General features: G+C 40.7%; 2 pseudogenes; one reads left to right on the top strand and one right to left on the bottom strand.

The window, feature by feature from the left end:
- Window positions 1–2,528: 2,528 nt before the first annotated feature.
- LOC133747958 (magnesium transporter NIPA2-like) lies at window positions 2,529–4,081 on the bottom strand (annotated as a pseudogene).
- A 2,923-nt stretch (window positions 4,082–7,004) lies between these two features.
- Window positions 7,005–19,176, top strand: part of LOC133750964 (kinetochore protein Spc25-like) — a 45,795-nt pseudogene continuing 33,623 nt past the window's right edge.

Below are 19,176 nucleotides of genomic sequence, written 5' to 3'. Positions count from 1 at the left end.
CTCTTCCTCTCAGAAACTAATCCACCTCAACAGGAAAGGTAGTCTCAGTGTTGGATTCACTAATGGCAATGGGAATAATGGAAAATAAGGTCAGAGAGTGGTGCTCACCTGCCAGAGACTAGAGTCAAAACTATCTTAACAACAAGCAAAGTTAGAAGGGCAGCCAAGAAGGCTTACTTTTATCCAGAGATAAAAGAGACCAGCAGTTAATGATGGTACTGCTTAATAACTACAAACAAAAGAAGGCAAGATTGGAAGAACAGGAGGCTAAAGTATTCATCAAATTTAAAAGTCACATCATTTTGGCTTAGTTCCTAGATGTGAGCAGTTTTAAATTTGGAACTCATTGACTATAAAGAGGTGGGTGCTTCCTCAGGAGAAAGGATTCCGCAGAATCATGGTTAAGTATCACACCATGACTCCACCAGTCCTTCCCCAGTTAGATCTATGGACGTTTACTTGAACATGGGAAAGGGAGATGCCCAAACATTTCAATGACTTTTTTTTAAAAAGATTTTATTTGTTTTATTTGAAAGTCAGAGTTACATTGAGAGAGAAAGAGAGGCAGAGAGAGAGAGGTCTTCCATCTGCTAGTTCACTCCTCAGATGGCCGCAATGGCCAGAGCTGTGCAGATCCGAAGCCAGGAGCCAGGAGCTTCTTCTGGGTCTCTCATGTGGGTGCAGAGGCCCAAGGACTTGGACCTTCTTCTACTGCTTTCCCAGGCCATAGCAGAGAGCTGGATCAGAAGTGGAGAAGCCGAGACTTGAACCAGCGCCCATATGGGATGCCAGCACTGCAGGTGGTGGCTTTACCTGCTATGCTGCAGTGCTGGCCCCAATCAATGACTTTTGCATACAGGTTTTTTTAATTGATATTGACACCCATAGAACAAAATCCAGTTTCCAGTGTTATAGATTTACAAAGAACTGGCTTTCAGTACATTCTTTGGTCTTTAGCCAGAGTCAGAGTTGTGGTACAGTGGGTTAAGACATTGCCTGCAATGCTGGCATCCCATATGAGTGCAGGTTTAAATCTCAGCTGCTCCACTTGATCTTGCACCCCTGCCACCTACAAGAGAGACCCAAATGGAGTTTAGGCTCCTGGATTGGGCCTGGCCTAGCCCCAACTGTTCATCTGGGGAGTGGAACAGCAGATGAAAGATTGCTCTCTTTCTATTTCTCTCCCTGGCTCTCTCTGTAACTCTTCCTTTCAAATAAATGAATAATTTTTTAAGAAAAGAACTATATAGCCATCATGTCCCTGTCCCCAGTGTATAATTAGAATTGACATGCTTGGCAGTTGAAGTAACTCTCACATTGGGTTGGTCTTATGGGTAGGAGTTAGAGGAGAAGGTCAAGTGGAAATAAATTAAATATTCCCACTCCCAAGAAGATAGTAAAAATAAAACACCATATTTAAGACAGAAAATGTTCCTTATCATATCTCCATTTCATTTGCCACCCTAGCCTTGGAGAAACTGAGTGAATACAAAAGAATGATTGCAGACCCTGAAAACTCAATCAACTAGTAGTCCTCATCAATGCCACTATGATAGATGCAGTGGCATTGTTACAGCATATAAATATGGCCTCAGGTACAACAACAAAATGTCTGTCCCTATCAAGAGTGAGAATCAGAAACACTTGCATTCAGATGGAACAGATGAACTCCCTTTAGAGTTCTGTCTCAGGGACATGCTAACTCTCTAATCTTCTATCATAACAATCAGATGAGTTCTGAACTGTCAACTAGTACTGACTATACCAGTTATAGCCCTAAAATCAACTACAATGGCAAAATGATAGTTATTCTCACCAGTCTCCCACTGCTAATCCCCCAGTTAAGAAAACAGGCCCATGGAAATCGAGGAGGATCTGTTTCCTGAACTTGACAGGAGAAATGGATCTACATAGTACAAGTGTGGGCTGTGCAGCAATGTATTACATTAGAATCTCCCATGAAGAGAAAACCTGCTACAAGAAGTGCAATCACCTGACCACCTCCACCACTCATGCGGTTGAGATTCACCACAAAGTTCCAGTCAAGAACACAATAGCCACTCTGATTTTAACTCCTGGTTATTTGTCCCAACATAACATACCTTTAAAGGGAAATTTTACTCTGGAGTGCCCTATTGAGCTGCTCAAATGACTTCCTCTAAAATACAGCTCAGTTTAAGGTGCTTTGTACTTGCTTCTCCTTCCTTCTCTTCTTTTGCAACAATCAGACCTGCCTCATAGTCTAAATTACATGGCTACTCCTCTCTCCTTCTCACTTTAATATTGCACAAGCATTGATTCCAATAAAGCGCTTGTACTTCTAATTTTGTCTTGATATATGTTTTCCCACAGAACCCAAACTGACACATACATCTACAAATGTGATGATATCACATAAAGTACAACCCCCGTTGCTAAGTGAAACTATCCAGCATTTTCTGTCGAGGATGAACTAATTATGAAGTCTCATCATTTTTTCCTTTTCATATTCCTAAATACTGATCTAACCTTCCTTAATTACATCTTTCTTAAAAAGCTGTAAGATTTCCATTTTTTGGCAGATATTTTTTAAAGTGTGTTGTTCAATTTCACAGATTAAGCTTTCTTCATTATTAAGAACCTCACAAATATTAGAGATTGCCATTCACTGTCTTTTCATTTTTTCAAAAAGACATGGAAAAACTTGCTGGACTAAAGCTAACATCTTTAAAGGCATGCAACAGGAAGATCCCCACAATGACTTGAAATGACTCAGAGTACCAATGATAGCATCACAGACATATATTACCACTCCTTATTAAGAATAACTGAACATGTTACGATGGCACCGTAAAGAATATGTAACATACTGGAGTCACGATGGAAATGTTGACTATGTCCAGGGCCCTGTTAATCTGTGTGTTCACACGACAACCAGGCTCAGCTACAGGATCCAGGCCAAGGAATGCTGCAACACAGGTTTTCTGTAAATAGTTCTTTGATAGCAATGTCCAGGTCCTTCAAATAGGACACTGAAACATCTCCAGTGACAGAGTCGATTGTTAGGTACACAGGTATGGCAATGTGCTACCATGAAGATGAACAACAAGGACACAATGACCACAAATGTTGCAAAGCCCACAAAATATGGGTCACCTAGCTTGTGAGATTTCATTTAAAGACTCAGTCTCCTCCTCTTTTGAAACAAACATGAATGACTACAACTGAAGATCCTAAAACACTTAGAAAACATCCAATTTCCCCATGAAAATTAAGTATTTCATTTAGAAAGTATGAAGAAAAAATTGGCACTTAGAAGGACACAGGGAGCTCTTAGTGAAGTCACTTGTGTGTCTGGTTCAAATATATATGCAGCAAAGTGGGTCACCTCACCAGCTCCCATTGGCAGCAGTCCCGCCCACCACAACCATCAAGAAAAGTTTACATTGCTGCAAAACTTTTTTAAACCTATGCATACAAGAGGTCTTGAAAAAGTTCATGAAAAATAATGGGTATTACGAAAAAAAAGTTTGGGGGCTGCACTGTGGCACAGCAAATAAAGCCGCTGTCTGCGGTACCAATATCCCAGATGGGTACTGCACAACCATTCTTTAAAATATGCATGACCGGGGGCCGGCACCATGGCGCACTTGGTTAATCCTCCGCCTGCAGCGCTGGCATCCCATATGGGCACCAGGTTCTAGTCCTGGTTGCTCCTCTTCCAGTCCAGCTCTCTGCTGTGGGCCAGGAGGGCAGTGGAAGATGGCCCAAGTGCTTGGGCCCCTGCACCCACATGGGAGACCAGGAAGAAGCACCTGACTCCTGGCTTCAGATCGGCGCAGCGCCCACTGTGGCGGCCATTTGGGGGGTGAACCAATGGAAGGAAGACCTTTCTCTCTGTCTCTCTCTTACTCTCTGTAACTCTACCTGTCAAATAAATAAATAAAAATCTTTTAAAAAAATATGCATGACCACCTTGACCTGCTCCCATGGAGACTTTCTGGCAAGTTGCACATGGCATTTTTTTTTTCTTCAAAACATAATTCCCTCTATGGAAAATACTTGAGTTCATAGCCAATCCCAGACCAATATAAAAGTCATATTTTCCCCCACAGTTGGCTCATTTTGCTTGTTTACTTAAGAAATTCCTGTGAATGACACTGATCATCAAACACTGATGACATCCTGGATGCAGGATGAGGCAGTCTTCACGTAGTTTGAAAACAGGACATCAGTAGGTATGTCATGAAAGGACTGAGTTGCTTTGCCATCCTCAGACCTGGTAACACTCTGTTCTCATTCTCTGTAACTGAAGATCAATCACAGTTGGGAGAGCATGTAAGTTTAACATGGTCTGTCTTACGAGGAAAAAAAAGCTAGAAAAAGTTAGAGATGATTTATGCACTCTCACTTCCTCGTACATAATATGCTTGATTCCCATTAAAGTTTTAAGCACTGGCAGAATGGTTCCACCCCAAAAAGTACAAGTGAAGCTTTCATCCCAGTCACCAGCCAGCCACCTGGCTTCCCCATTGAGTCCTGGCCCTGGACACAGCAGGTCACAACACCACAGGAGTTGCACATTTGTCTCCGTACAAGAGTATAAGAGGAGGTAAAAGAATTTGGGCTGCAGCTGTGTGAGCTGCTTCCTCCTTTGGGAGTGCCAAGTGGTACTTGTTTGGGACAACCTAGACTTCATCATGGCAGACCTTGGGTATAGCCTTGACCTAACATTCTTAATACAACTTGATCTTAACTCAACTTGATTATTCTTACTTAATGAAGGATAATCTCATGGTTCTTTTTCTAGAACTTAAGAAGTGTCCATCTTAGAACAGATGTTTTGGACATCCCCATACTAATTGTGATATTTTTGTTTTTGATGCGTTTTGCCTTAAAATAATAAAGAACAATATCAAGATGGGCTTATAATAATATGCCCAACTATCTCGTAGAACTCAATCCCTTTATCATAAACCAAATCAAGTCAAGAAATTGAACTTGTAGCCCTATCAAGAGCATTTTAAATTGCCAATAAATATAGTGGTAAATATATATACATGCTTATGTACTCAGACACACACACACACATAGACCAATGGTATGTCTTTGGAGCAATTCATGACTTTCAAATGCTACTGAAACACATACAAACATTAAGGATTTCTAACCATATTTCTATTATCAAAATAGAGGCCCACAATTAAATAAATACCAGTAGCACCATGCTAAATAGATTGCTTTAACTAAAGTTCTAGTGCAAAGAGCCCTTACATAACAGAAAGAAAAATCCATGGAAAAGTTCAAAAAGCCCACAAGCATAAAAATAGACTCTCAGACCTTCAACAAAAATAAGAAGCATCAGATCTAACAATTTATGAAGACAGCTGTCAAATCCAGGAGGGATGCCTGATGTCACTAGATAACTTCAAACAGACCTTGCTAAAATCCTCCATGACACAATTGATTACAACCGGGACAAATTGGCTCTGATGTTAAACACTGATACAGAAAATTCTCTAGAGTAAAAGAGGATATGCCCTTCCATGCCTCACCTGTAACTAACATAATGCTAAGAAAAACTATAAAGATGAAACAAAGTGAAATCATGCATGACGGGTTGATCATCTCCAAACTAATTTCACAAAATGTCTACTGCCAGTGATAGAATATGTAGTAGTAATAGTGTATTTATTTTCTTAATGGATTGAAGACATAGCAATTACACGTGAGAGAATGAGAGAATGAGAGAATGAGAGAATGAGAGAGAGAGAGAGAGAGAGAGAGAGACTAAGAGTTTGTGATTTCTACCTAGGCTATCATAACCTACTTATTCTATCCATTGATATAGACAGACATTTCAGTGGGGTAACTACTAATGGTTTATGAAAGACTTTGCCTTTTATTCAGAAACTGCACTGTCCTTACTAGCCCCAAATCCTCTAGAAAAGTAGAAATATCTTTAACAGTATTGGAAAGTTACTATCATTAGAGGCCTTAAAATTCTATCCTCCAAAGAAACTTCAATGTCACCAACTAACTCAAGATCTCACTGAGGACAGCTGACTTCAAGCAGACAATTAATTACATGAAGTTCACTTTTGTTCAACATGTAAACAAGATGGCCAGAACCATTAGTAATTCTACTCTCTACTGCTCAAGGATTATGTAAGCCAGGGCTAACTGAATAGGGTAGACACCCATCAGGACAGAATTGTTTCCAGACATGCATACTACAAACCCCTAGAATAAATTTATGCCTATCCCAGGGAATGCTAAGACAGGAATTATCTCTGAGAAATGGCTGGCTCAAGTCCTTCTGAAGACTCTTTAGTCATTCAAAGAATATGTCTTGCTGGACATTAGACCAAGAGATAAAAATGCCAGTGCTCTTTAAATCTAAATTCTACTGCACTAAAAAGTAAGGGGAGAATTGTGCAAGAGGTTTTAGCTACCTCCGAAATAAAGAAAGCAGAAGTTATCATGAAGTTAATGTACACACACTCTCTTGACAGTCATATGCCATCCTTGAGGGTTCTTGTCTGTCTTGGGCCAGGGGGTTCTATGAGGCCCAAACTAGTTTACACTATATGCACCAGCCTGACTCAGACCCTATACAATTGTGCTCTGACATGGTAGAATAAAAAGGTACCAGGCAAAAACCTTGGTAACTATTCAAATGAAGTGGTGAGAAGACCAAAGGCACATGGACCAGGACTTCAAAAAACTGTAACAGGTCTTTCCCCAGCATAATCATGCAAGATCCATAATTAAAAGAAGCTAAATTCTCCAAAGGTGGGCAAGATTTTTGCTACTTCTTAGGTATTAAAAGAGCCAAACAGAGACCTGACCACCAAGGTGAGAGAGGTGGGAGCCAAGCTGGACTGCAATACGTGAATATGGGGACCGAACTTGTGGCCTTAGAAGGTAAAGGCATCCTGGATTCCAGCTGCCCCATAAGCACAGTTAAGCCCAGGGGACTTGATCTTCCCTGAATATCTGGAGTTAAAACATTGCCTTATATAATGGTGGAGGATGAACTGGCACTACTCAATAAAAGCATAAATGAATTTGAAACCAAATTCAAAAGCTCTCAGTGACACTCCTTGTCAGATGGTGAGGCTAAGAGACACCTAAAAGGACTCCATTAAGTCACTTACCGAAAAGCTGTCTGTGAAACTAAAAGAAGAATGAATGAATGATTGAGATGTTTCTGGAATATAAAAATCAGGTCTTCAGACAGAATGAGTTGATTCAAGAAAAAGATAACTTGTTAAAATTGATTGCTGAAGTAAAAGACAAAAAGCAGAAATGAGAAATACTTAGAACAAACTCCAGGATCATAAGGAAGAATATTCTAGGAAGAAGGAAACTATCTCCACTACTAACAAAGCTAATGAAGAGGCCAGCACCGTGGCTTAACACGCTAATCCTCCGCCTTGCGGCGCCAGCACACCGGGTTCTAGTCCCGGTCGGGGCGCCGGATTCTATCCCGGTTGCCCCTCTTCCAGGCCAGCTCTCTGCTATGGCCCAGGAAGGCAGTGGAGGATGGCCCAAGTCCTTGGGCTCTGCACCCGCATGGGAGACCAGGAGAAGCACCTGGCTCCTGGCTGCAGATCAGCGAGATGCGCCGGCCGCAGCGACCACTGGAGGCTGAACCAACAGCAAAAAGGAAGACCTTTCTCTCTGTCTCTCTCTCTCACTATTCACTCTGCCTGTAAAAAAAAAAAAAAAAAAAAAAAAAAAAAAAAAGCTAATGAAGAGAGGTTGAGAAGGTTGCAGAAATCTGTGGACTTTAAAGATCAACTTGGACTGGGGCCAGTGCTGTGGCTCAGCGGGTTAACGCTCTGGCCTGAAGCACCAGCATCCCATATGGGCGCTGGTTCTAGTCCTGGCTGCTCCTCTTCCAATCTGGCTCTCTGCTATGGCCTGGGAAGGTAGTGGAAGATGGCCCAGGTCCTTGGGCCCCTGTACCCACGTGGGAGACCCAGAAAAACTCCTGGCTCCTGGCTTCAGATAGGTGCAGCTTCGGCTGTTGCGGCCATCTGGAGAGTGAATCATCAGATGGAAGACCTCTCTCTCTCTCTCTCTCTCTCTGCCTCTCCTCTCTCTGTGTAACTTTGACTTCGAATAAATAAATAAATCTTTAAAAAAAAATCAACTTGGACTGGAAATTCAAAAAATATATGGGGGCCGGCACCGTGGCTCACTTGGTTAATCCTCCGCCTGCGGCACCGGCACCCCATATGGGTGCCAGGTTCTAGTCCCGGCTGTTCCTCTTCCAGTCCAGCTCTCTGCTGTGGCCTGAGAAGGCAGTGGAGGATAGCCCAGGTGCTTGGGCCCCTGCACCAAGGTGGGAGACCAGGAAGAGGCACCTGGCTCCTGGCTTTGGATCTGCACAGCACTTGCCGTTGTGGCCAATTGGGGAGTGAACCAATGGAAGGAAGACCTTTCTCTCTGTCTCTCTCTCTTACTGTCTATAACTCTACCTGTCAAATAAATTTTAAAAAAAAGAAAGAAAAATACATGTGATAAATCGTGGTTTATTTTCACTAATATTGACCATAAGCATCCTAAGAGCCCATTTTTGTTTTCTCTGCATCTAATCAAAGTGAGGTACTATGAAGTATCAGATAGTGCTCCTCATCTTGAGTACGTTCCAGAATCTTCTAGAACTAGTTTGTCATTTTATTTCAAGGAAAGCCCTGTATCGCACATTATCCATGTTTGAAAATAGCTGTTCTGCAAACAGGACAGTGTGACAGCATGTGCTGCATAGTACTGTGTAGTGCACTGCACTGCAGTATGATGAACTCCAATGTGTTGCCACTGTGGTTATTGGTTGAGAAGTTCTGACTTGTATGCTTCAAAGAGCTGTCGTTCTTCAGATACTCGTAGTGGTAGAGAATCCATGATCAGACCGGTTTTTTTCAACAGCCTGCTCTCTAGTTATGACGTGAAGTACATCTTCAAAATATCAGATTCCAAACTACAGGCACCATGAGGGAAAACACACTAAAGAGTGTACTCTGAAACTAACAACATTGATGAAAAAACAAGTAAATATTCCATCTTATTAGAAGTAGAACATGGTATTGGCTTTTGTTCACTCAGATAATTGATGTGTATATTACAAATGCATGGATTATTCTGAATAGTTTGAGAAGAATTGGAGTTAGTTCTTCTCTAAATGTCTGGTAGAACTCAGCAGTGAATCCATCTGGCCCTGGGCTTTTCTTTGTTGGGAGGGCTTTATTACTGTTTCAATTTCTGTGTCAGTTATTGGTCTGTTTAGGTTGTCTATGTCTTCCTGGCTCAATTTAGGTAGGTTGTATGTGTCCAAGAATCTGTCCATTTCTGATAGATTTCCCTGTTTGCTGGCATACAAGTCCTTGTAGTAATTTCTGATGATTCTTTTTATTTCTGTGGCGTCTGTTGTTACGTTTCCCATTTCATCTCTGATCCTATTGATTTGGGTCTTTTCTCTTCTTTTTTTAGTTAGTTGGGCCAATGGGGTGTCAATTTTGTTTATTTTTTCAAAAAACCAGCTCCTCGTTTGGCTGATTTTTTGTAATTTTTTTTTATTCAATCCTGTTGATTTCTTCTCTGATTTTAATTATTTCTCTTCTCCTACTGGGTTTGGGTTTGGTTTGCTGCAGATTTTCTAGATCCTTGAGATGACTTGAAAGCTCATCTATTTGGTGCCTTTCCAATTTCTTAATGTAGGCACCTATTGCTATAAACTTTCCTCTTAACACTGCTTTTGTTGTATCCCATAGGTTTTGGTATGTTGTGCTGTTATCCTCATTTACTTCCAGAAAATTTTTGATTTCTCTTTTAATTTCTTCTATGACCCATTGTTCATTCAGGAGCATGTTGTTCAATCTCCATGTGTTTGCACGTGCTCTAGGGATTCCTGAGTTGCCAATTTCCAATTTCATTCCTTTGTGGTCTGAGAAGCTGCATGGTATGATTCTAATTCTTTTGAATTTGCTGAGACTTGCTTTATGGCCTAGTATGTGGTCAATCCTAGAGAGGGTTCCATGTACTGCTGAGAAGAATGTAAAGTCCTTAGATGTAGGATGAAATGTTCTGTAGATATCTGTTAGATCCATTTGGGCTATAGTGTCATTTAAATCTACTGTCTCCTTGTTGATCTTCTGTCCTGTTGATCTGTCTATCTCTGAGAGTGGAGTATTGAAGTCCCCCAGTACTATTGTATTGGGGTCTAAGTCTCCCTTTAAGTCCCTTAACAAGTCTTTTAAATAAGCTGGTGCCCTGTAATTAGGTGCATATACGTTGATAATCGTTATATCTTCCTGTTGAATGGATCCCTTAATCATTATATAGTGCCCCTCTTTGTCTCTCCTAACAGTTTTTGTGGTAAAGTTTATGTTGTCCGATATTAAGATGGCTACACCCGCTCTCTTTTCATTTCTGTTGGCGTGGTATATCTTTTTCCAGCCTTTCACTCTCAGCCTGTATGGATCATTGTTGGATAGATGGGTTTCTTGTAAGCAGCAAAAGGATGGGTTTTGTTCCTTAACCCAATCAGCCAATCAGTGTCTTTTAACTGGACAGTTCAAGCCATTAACATTCAATGTGACTATTGAGAAGGAGTAACTTTCAATCGAAAAAGAGGGAATCCTCCCAAATTCTTTCTATGAAGCCACCATCACCTTAATTCCTAAGCCAGAAAGAGATGCAACATTGAAAGAGAATTACAGACCAATATCCCTGATGAACATAGATGCAAAAATACTCAATAAAATTCTGGCCAATAGAATGCAACAACACATCAGAAAGATCATCCACCCAGACCAAGTGGGATTCATCCCTGGTATGCAGGGATGGTTCAACATTCGCAAAACAATCAACGTAATACACTACATTAACAGACTGCAGAAGAAAAACCATATGATTCTCTCAATAGACGCAGAGAAAGCATTTGATAAAATACAACACCCTTTCATGATGAAAACTCTAAGCAAACTGGGTATGGAAGGAACATTCCTTAATACAATCAAAGCAATATATGAAAAACCCACGGCCAACATCCTATTGAATGGGGAAAAGTTGGAAGCATTTCCACTGAAATCTGGTACCAGACAGGGATGCCCTCTCTCACCACTGCTATTCAATATAGTTCTGGAAGTTTTGGCCAGAGCTATTAGGCAAGAAAAAGAAATTAAAGGGATACAAATCGGGAAGGACGAACTCAAACTATCCCTCTTTGCAGATGATATGATTCTTTATTTAGGGGACCCAAAGAACTCTACTAAGAGACTGCTGGAACTCATCGAAGAGTTTGGCAAAGTAGCAGGATATAAAATCAATGCACAAAAATCAACAGCCTTGGTATACACAGGCAATGCCACGGCTGAGGAAGAACTTCTAAAATCAATCCCATTCACAATAGCTACAAAAACAATCAAATACCTTGGAATAAACTTAACCAAAGACGTTAAAGATCTCTACGATGAAAACTACAAAACCTTACAGAAAGAAATAGAAGAGGATACCAAAAAATGGAGAAATCTTCCATGCTCATGGATTGGAAGAATCAATATCATCAAAATGTCTATTCTCCCAAAAGCAATTTATACATTCAATGCAATACCCATCAAGATCCCCAAGACCTTCTTCTCAGATCTGGAAAAAATGATGCTGAAATTCATATGGAGACACAGAAGACCTCGAATAGCCAAAGCAATCCTGTACAACAAAAACAAAGCCGGAGGCATCACAATACCTGATTTCAGGACATACTTCAGGGCAGTTGTTATCAAAACAGCATGGTACTGGTACAGAAACAGATGGATAGACCAATGGAACAGAATAGAAACACCAGAAATCAATCCAAACATCTACAGCCAACTTATATTTGACCAAAGATCCAAATCTAATCCCTGGAATAAGGACAGCCTATTTAATAAATAGTGCTGGGAAAATTGGATTTCCACGTGCAGAAGCTTGAAGCAAGACCCATACCTATCACCTTACACAAAAATTCACTCAACATGGATTAAAGACTTAAATCTACGACCCGAAACCATCAAATTATTAGAGAGCATTGGAGAAACCCTGCAAGATATAGACACAGGCAAAGACTTCCTGGAAAATACTCCAACAGCACAGGCAGTCAAAACCAAAATTAACATTTGGGATTGCATCAAATTGAGAAGTTTCTGTACTTCAAAAGAAACAGGAAAGTGAAGAGGCAACCAACAGAATGGGAAAAAATATTCGCAAACTATACTACAGATAAAGGGTTGATAACCAGAATCTACAAAGAAATCAAGAAAATCCACAACAACAAAACAAACAACCCACTTAAGAGATGGGCCAAGGACCTCAATAGACATTTTTCAAAAGAGGAAATCCAAATGGCCAACAGACACATGAAAAAATGTTCAAGATCACTAGCAATCAGAGAAATGCAAATCAAAACCACAATGAGGTTCCATCTCACCCCGGTGAGAATGGCTCACATTCAGAAATCTACCAACAACAGATGCTGGAGAGGATGTGGGGAAAAAGGGACACTAACCCACTGTTGGTGGGAATGCAAACTGGTTAAGCCACTATGGAAGTCTGTCTGGAGATTCCTCAGAAACCTGAACATAACCCTACCATACAACCCAGCCATCCCACTCCTTGGAATTTACCCAAAGGAAATTAATTTGGCAAATAAAAAAGCCATCTGCACATTAATGTTTATTGCAGCTTAATTCACAATAACTAAGACCTGGAACCAACCCAAATGCCCATCAACAGTAGACTGGATAAAGAAATTATGGGACATGTACTCCATAGAATACTATACAGCAGTAAGAAACAACGAAACCCAGTCATTTGCAACAAGATGGAGCAATCTGGAAAACATCATGCTGAGTGAATTAAGCCAGTCCCAAAGAGAAAAATATCATTTGTTTTCCCTGATCGGTGACAACTGAGCGCCAAAGGGGAAACCTGTTAAGTGAAATGGACACTATAAGCAACAATGAACTGATCAGCTCCTGTCCTGACTTTAGATGTACAATGTAATACTTTATCCTTTTTAGTATTTGTTGTTGTTGTTGTTGTTCTAGTACTATTGGTTGAACTCAGTAATTAACACACAATTATTCTTAGGTGTTTAAATTTTAACTGAAAAGTGATCCCTGTTAAATCTAAGAGTGGAAAAAGAGAGGGAGGAGATGAACAATTTGGAACATGCTCAATCGGACTGGCCGCAAATGGTGGAGTTAGAAATGTGCCAGGGGATTCCTACACAATCCCATCAAGATGGCATGTACCAATGCCATCGCACTAGTCCAAGTGATCAATTTCAGCTCACAATTGATAGCTCTGATAGGTCTAAGAGTCAAAGAGATCACACAAACAAGACAAATATCTGCTAATACTAACTGATAGAATCAAAAAGGGAGAGAAAGATCCAACATGGGAAGTGGGATACACAGCAGACTCATAGGATGGCAGATGTCCTAAACAACACTCTGGCCTCAGAATCAGCCCTCAAGGCATTCAGATCTGGCTGAAGAGCCCATGAGAGTATAGCAGGCATGGAAAGCCAAGATATCATGGAAAAAAAAAAAAAGACCTAAATGAATGATCTCTGTGAGTGAGATCCCAGTGGAAAGAACAGGGCCATCAAAGAAGGAGGTACCCTTCTCCGAAGGGAGGAGAGAACTTCCACTTTGACTAGGACCCTATCGGAATAAGATCAAAGTCAGCGAACTCTAAAGGCTTCCATAGCCCTGGCAACTCATGACTAGAGCCTAGGGAGATTACTGACGCCATGAACAGGAGTGTCAAATTGTTAAATCAGCAACAGGAGTCACTGTGTACTTACACCCCATGTGGGATCTGTCCCCAATGTGTCGTCTAAAGCCAAGTGATGCTATAACTAGTACTGAAACAGTATTTTTATACTTTGCGTTTCTGTGTGGGCACAAACTGATGAGGTCTTTTCTAATTATATACTGAAGTGATCTTCTGTATATAAAGAGAATTGGAAATGAAAAAAAAACAACAACCTGGTGTTAAAATGGAAATGGCATAGAAAATTAATTAATTTGAAAAAAAAATTATGTAGGATCTCTGTCTTTAACGTGCTGTACATTGCTATTTAATGCTATAATTAGTAATCCAATGGTAGTTTTTTCACTTGATGTTGCTATATGGGCAAAATGTTGAAATCTTTACCTAATATATACTAAACTGATCTTCTGTATACAAAGAGAATTGAAAATGAATCTTTACATGAATGGAAGGGGAAAGGGAGCGGGAAAGGGGAGGGTTGCGGGCGGGAGGGAAGTTATGGGAGGGGGGAAGCCATTGTAACCCATAAGCTATACTTTGGAAATTTAGATTCATTAAATAAAAGTTTAATAAAAAAAAACAAATGCATGGATTATTAGCAGATTTTTTAACAAAGACAATGATCTCATAAACTTGCATTTCAAGAGCTTATCTTGCTTAGCGTACCTAAAATGATTTAATGAGAAACCATCATGAGAAAGAAAGCTTAATACTCTCAGACCTACTGTTATCCAAGATGATATCAAATGTGACATGAGAAACCATGTTATTCTCAAATGGCAAGAATGATGATATAAAAGCAAACCATGCTGGGGCCAGTGCTGTGGCATAGTGGTAAAGCCACTGTGTATGGCACTGACGTCCCATATGGGCACCAATTCATGCCCCCAACTGCTCCACTTCTCATCCAGCTTCCTGCTAATTTGCCTGGGAAAGCAGCAGAAGATGGCCCAAGTGTTTGGGCCCCTGCACCCACGTGGGAGACCCGGAAGAAGGTCCTGGCTCCTGGCTTCAGATGAGCCCATCTCCAGCCGTTGTGGCCATTTGGGGAATGAACCAGCAGATGGAAGATGGATCTCTCTCTCTCTCTCTCTCTATCAAATAAATAAATCTTTAAAAAAAAGTCATGTGAATCCAACAACATATTGTCCAAAATGTAACATAACTCTGAATTGTTTTGTTCCTTTCCACCAAAAATAATTATTAAACAGATCATGAATATAATTTCTTTGCATATTGTGGCTTATAGATGTAAAAAATACTATATTGTTCCAGTTACTATTTATAGGACAGTCCTTTCATTTTTAATAATAAAGGATTTGTAAGCTCTTAAAAAAAAAGAGCCAAATAACCCTTTATAGATATTAGGTCAAGATTTGAGACGATCTTTGTCCTACAGAAGCATCAAGAATCAAAAAAGCAAGTATTGAGATTATTTTGAAATTTAATAATTGATCTTTTGTTATATTTTAAAAATGTGAATGTTTCCAATAATCAGAACTAGTTTTTCAGATTTTTTTTCTTGTGGCCTAGATAGCGTTAACTTTTTTCCTAATCCAGTAAACTTTGATCATATCTTTCCATGGGTTTGATGTTTTCCCTAATAGGTTTGGAAAGTATATAATTTTGAATGCCTAGAAAAGTTACTCAGAGAAACTGACTAGTAAATACATCTTGACTCTCATGTACAAAGTAGCTAAAAATAATGGGGGATTCTGAGATAACTTTATCTCTTATCAGAGATTTGGATAATATAAGGAGAAAGAAGTACAAAAGCGGTATCCACAAACTAAAAAGAAAATATTGAATGAGCCCTGTGGAAGCAAAGCAATAATGGTCGAAAGATGTATCTTTTTTTGTCTGGTGATTGCTCAACCTCTTTGTAAACCAGGTATAGATTTTAAAGTCAAATTGGAAAGAATATAATGGGAATTCTTTCACTCTAACTAATTTTATCTTACTCTGAGGCCCTTATTCCTGCTCAACAAGAGAAAAGGTGAACCAGCTCAATAATTATTTCCAGACAAGTTCAAAATCATCTAATTGCATTCCTGCTTAAAGAAACATTTTTAGGCTTCCTCCTCATCCTTTCTCTGGGTTTCTCAGTAGTGATGTCTATTCAGCCAAGAAGGGGGAAAAACACATCTATATATTTTCTAGGTGCCTCTGTTAATGCCTCAGGATTTGGTCTTTCAGCACAGACATTGGCTGACAATGACAGCACCATCTGGCACAAGTGTTTCCTGTAGATGCCCCTCGCCTGCATTGTAGCTGCCCAGTATCCATGATCCTATAGAGATTTCTCCTATGCTAGGGCTTGATCAAATATGGCTTACAGCCTGATTTTATATATCCTAGAACAAAGAAGGTTTTCACATTTTTTTAAAGTTTATAAAGAAAAAGGAAAAGGAAGAGGAGGAAAGCTAAAGAATCTATATGGCCTGGGAAGGCTAAAGTCTGACTCTTGAGAGGAAAAATTTGTCAGATCCTGCTCTGTATAACAGATCCCAAGAGCTGGCCCACATTTACCTCTCATGCTGTCTCTATCTGCCAATCCTGTTGAGTTGATGCTGTTGTACCCAATGATCAGGTATTAGCCACCAAGGCTAATGTGGAGATTGAGCCTTCTTGAAAATAATCTCATTATTTTGATTAAATAGGCTAGCCTGTCCAGATTTCCTAACCATTTCTACCCACATTCTGTGCCCTGGTAGTGCTGCAGGGATCTGGGTTCTATTGATTAACAGATTCTAAACAGAAAGCTGGCTCCACTCCCTTCAGGTCTTATGGTAGACTCCATTGCCCATCCCACTCCAAAATCTTATTCCCCAAAATCTGTACTCCAATGCATGACTGTCAAAATTTACTCAAAGAATCCCTTGAAAATATAATAAAGGTCGATCTTAAGTGGCCTCGACACAATTCCTTGATATGCAAGATGCGTATTATCAAGTTACTCATCCATTCATCATACAATATGAAAATATCTGGCAAGAAGGCAAGTCATATGAAGAATTTCCTCAAGATTATTGCAATTGTGACAAGGAGGAAGAGAGATATTCACTTTTTATTCATTTATTTTTTTCATTTGACAGATAGAGTTAGACAGTGAGAGAGACAGACAGAGAGAAAGGTCTTCCTTCTGTTGGTTCAGCCACGGTCGGAGCTGCGCCAATCAGAAGCCAGGAGCCAGGTGCTTCCTCCTGGTCTCCCATGCAGGTGCAGGGCCCAAGCACTTGGGCCATCCTCCACTGCCCTCCTGGGCCACAGCAGAGAGCTAGACTGGAAGAGGAGCAACGGGACTAGAACCCAGTGCCCATATGGGATGCTGGTGCCGCAGGTGGAGGATTAACCAAGTGAGCCAAGGCACCGGTCCCAAGATATTCACTTTTTAAATACTAATGATATCAATTCTGATATTCAATCAATGTTATTTCAACATGATATACTTAAGTAACTGTCTTAGAAATATCAGGTCTTAAGACAAAATAAACCAATTGTCTTCTTCTACTGCAGTGATACAGGAGAATATATGCCAGTAAACAGCAGGAGTTCTCAATTACTTACAACTCAATCTCCCATCTTGAAGAGAAGAATGCCTGAATCATGCTCCAAATAACTATTTAGAAATGAATGTATAAGGGACCAGCATGGTGACACAGTTGGTTAAACCACCGCCTGCAACACCAGCATCCCATATGGGCCTGGTTTGAGTCCCGGCTGCTCCATTTGCAATCCAGTACCCTGCTAATATGCCTAGGAAAGCAGCAGATGATGCCCAAATATTTGGGCTCCTAGAACCCACATGGGAGACCTGGATGGCATTCCGGGTCTTGGCTTTGGCCTGGCCTAGTCCCAACTCTTAAGGCCATTTGGGGAATGAAGCAGTCATGGAAGATGTGTGAGGGAGAAGGTATTTGAGTGAGCAATAAAGGCTTATTAGATATGACTCAGAAAAAAATATTTACTCAGAACAGTAGAGAGAGAGGAATCAGAAAGACCTTCCATCCACTAGTTCACTCCCTGAGAAGGCTGCAAACAGCCACTGCTGATCCAGACCAAAGCCATGAGTCCAGAACTCCATTCAGATCTCCCAGATGAGTGTTAGCGGCCCAAGTACTTGGGCCACCTTCTGCTGCCTCCCCAGACACATCAGCAGGGAGCTGGATCGCAAGCACAGCCACCAGCACTCAAACCAGCATTGAACTCCATCTGTGTCTCCCATGTGGCTGCAGGGGCACAAGCACTCAGGCCATCCTCCACTGCTTTCTCAGTCACATTAGCAGGGAGCTGGATTGGAAGTGGAGCAGTTGGGACTTGAACTGCTGCCCATATGGGATGTCAGCGTCACAGGCAGAGGCTTAACCCACTGTGCCAGCTGCTGGGCTCAATCCTACTTTCTGGGAGGATTTCCTTCACCCTTGTTTCCCAATGCCTTCGGCTTTACAATTGGGAAGTTTCTTCCTTTGTTGTTTCACAGGCTATCTCTGAGGAGAGCATTGGAGATATGACCTCCTTAGTGCTTGAGAAAATTTCTTAGTCTGGGCTTTAGGGTCCAATGGTCATTTTCAGTTTCAAATAGTCCCCAGTGTTTGTCTAGTCTGGTGGTTCTTTGTACTGTGACTACAAATGTAACTGGGCTGTCATCTCTCTGATGCTAAGAAGTGGCAATTGCCGATAGATGCATACCTGATTATTCTCAAAGTTAGGCTACTATTAATTAAGTATCCAGCTTGAGCTGATAAGGCTTATGCTGGAGAATCATGTCTCATTTTACTGAGCCACATTATTCTTTCAAAATGAGGTAGTAGGCAATATGGCCTTAATTGGATGTGTGCTCTGAGGTAATTGATGATTCAGAAGTTTTGAGCTTTGCCCATGTCTTTGATTTGGTGTTTGGTGTAAGCGCAATTCTAGGGCCCAGTGTTGTGGCACAGTGAGTTAAACAACTGCTTGTGTTGCATCCCATATCAGAGTGCTAGTTTGAGAGTTTGTTAACAATAGCAGGGCAATGGGAGCAAAGATGAGGAAAAAATGGAAATAATAAAAGCCTTAATGATACCGAGCCACAAACCAGGCAATGCTACCATGTGTGCTTGAGATCTTTCCCCAAATTCAGTAATTTTGTTACTTTCATTATCTCAGCTAAAATTGGATTATGACAAGGAAGCAAGTAGAAGTCATATGGCCAAAGATCTTAAGCTATAGAAAGAAAACCTGAAGGGTTGGGACTGTAGTGTAGAAGGTTAGGTGTGGTGGAATGAGAAGGCCATGCCAAGATGGCCACTGGCAAGCGAGCATCAGTTACTCAAGAATGGCTTTGAAACCCACCTGGCAACGGAGCCTGCCTTGCAACAGGCTGTGATTGGTTAG

Source organism: Lepus europaeus, chromosome 2, assembly GCF_033115175.1.
Source record: "Lepus europaeus isolate LE1 chromosome 2, mLepTim1.pri, whole genome shotgun sequence".
In the NCBI taxonomy this organism is placed as follows: domain Eukaryota; kingdom Metazoa; phylum Chordata; class Mammalia; order Lagomorpha; family Leporidae; genus Lepus; species Lepus europaeus.
The sequence above is the reverse complement of the archived record's forward strand: the minus strand, read 5'-3'. Positions and strand labels throughout refer to the sequence as shown.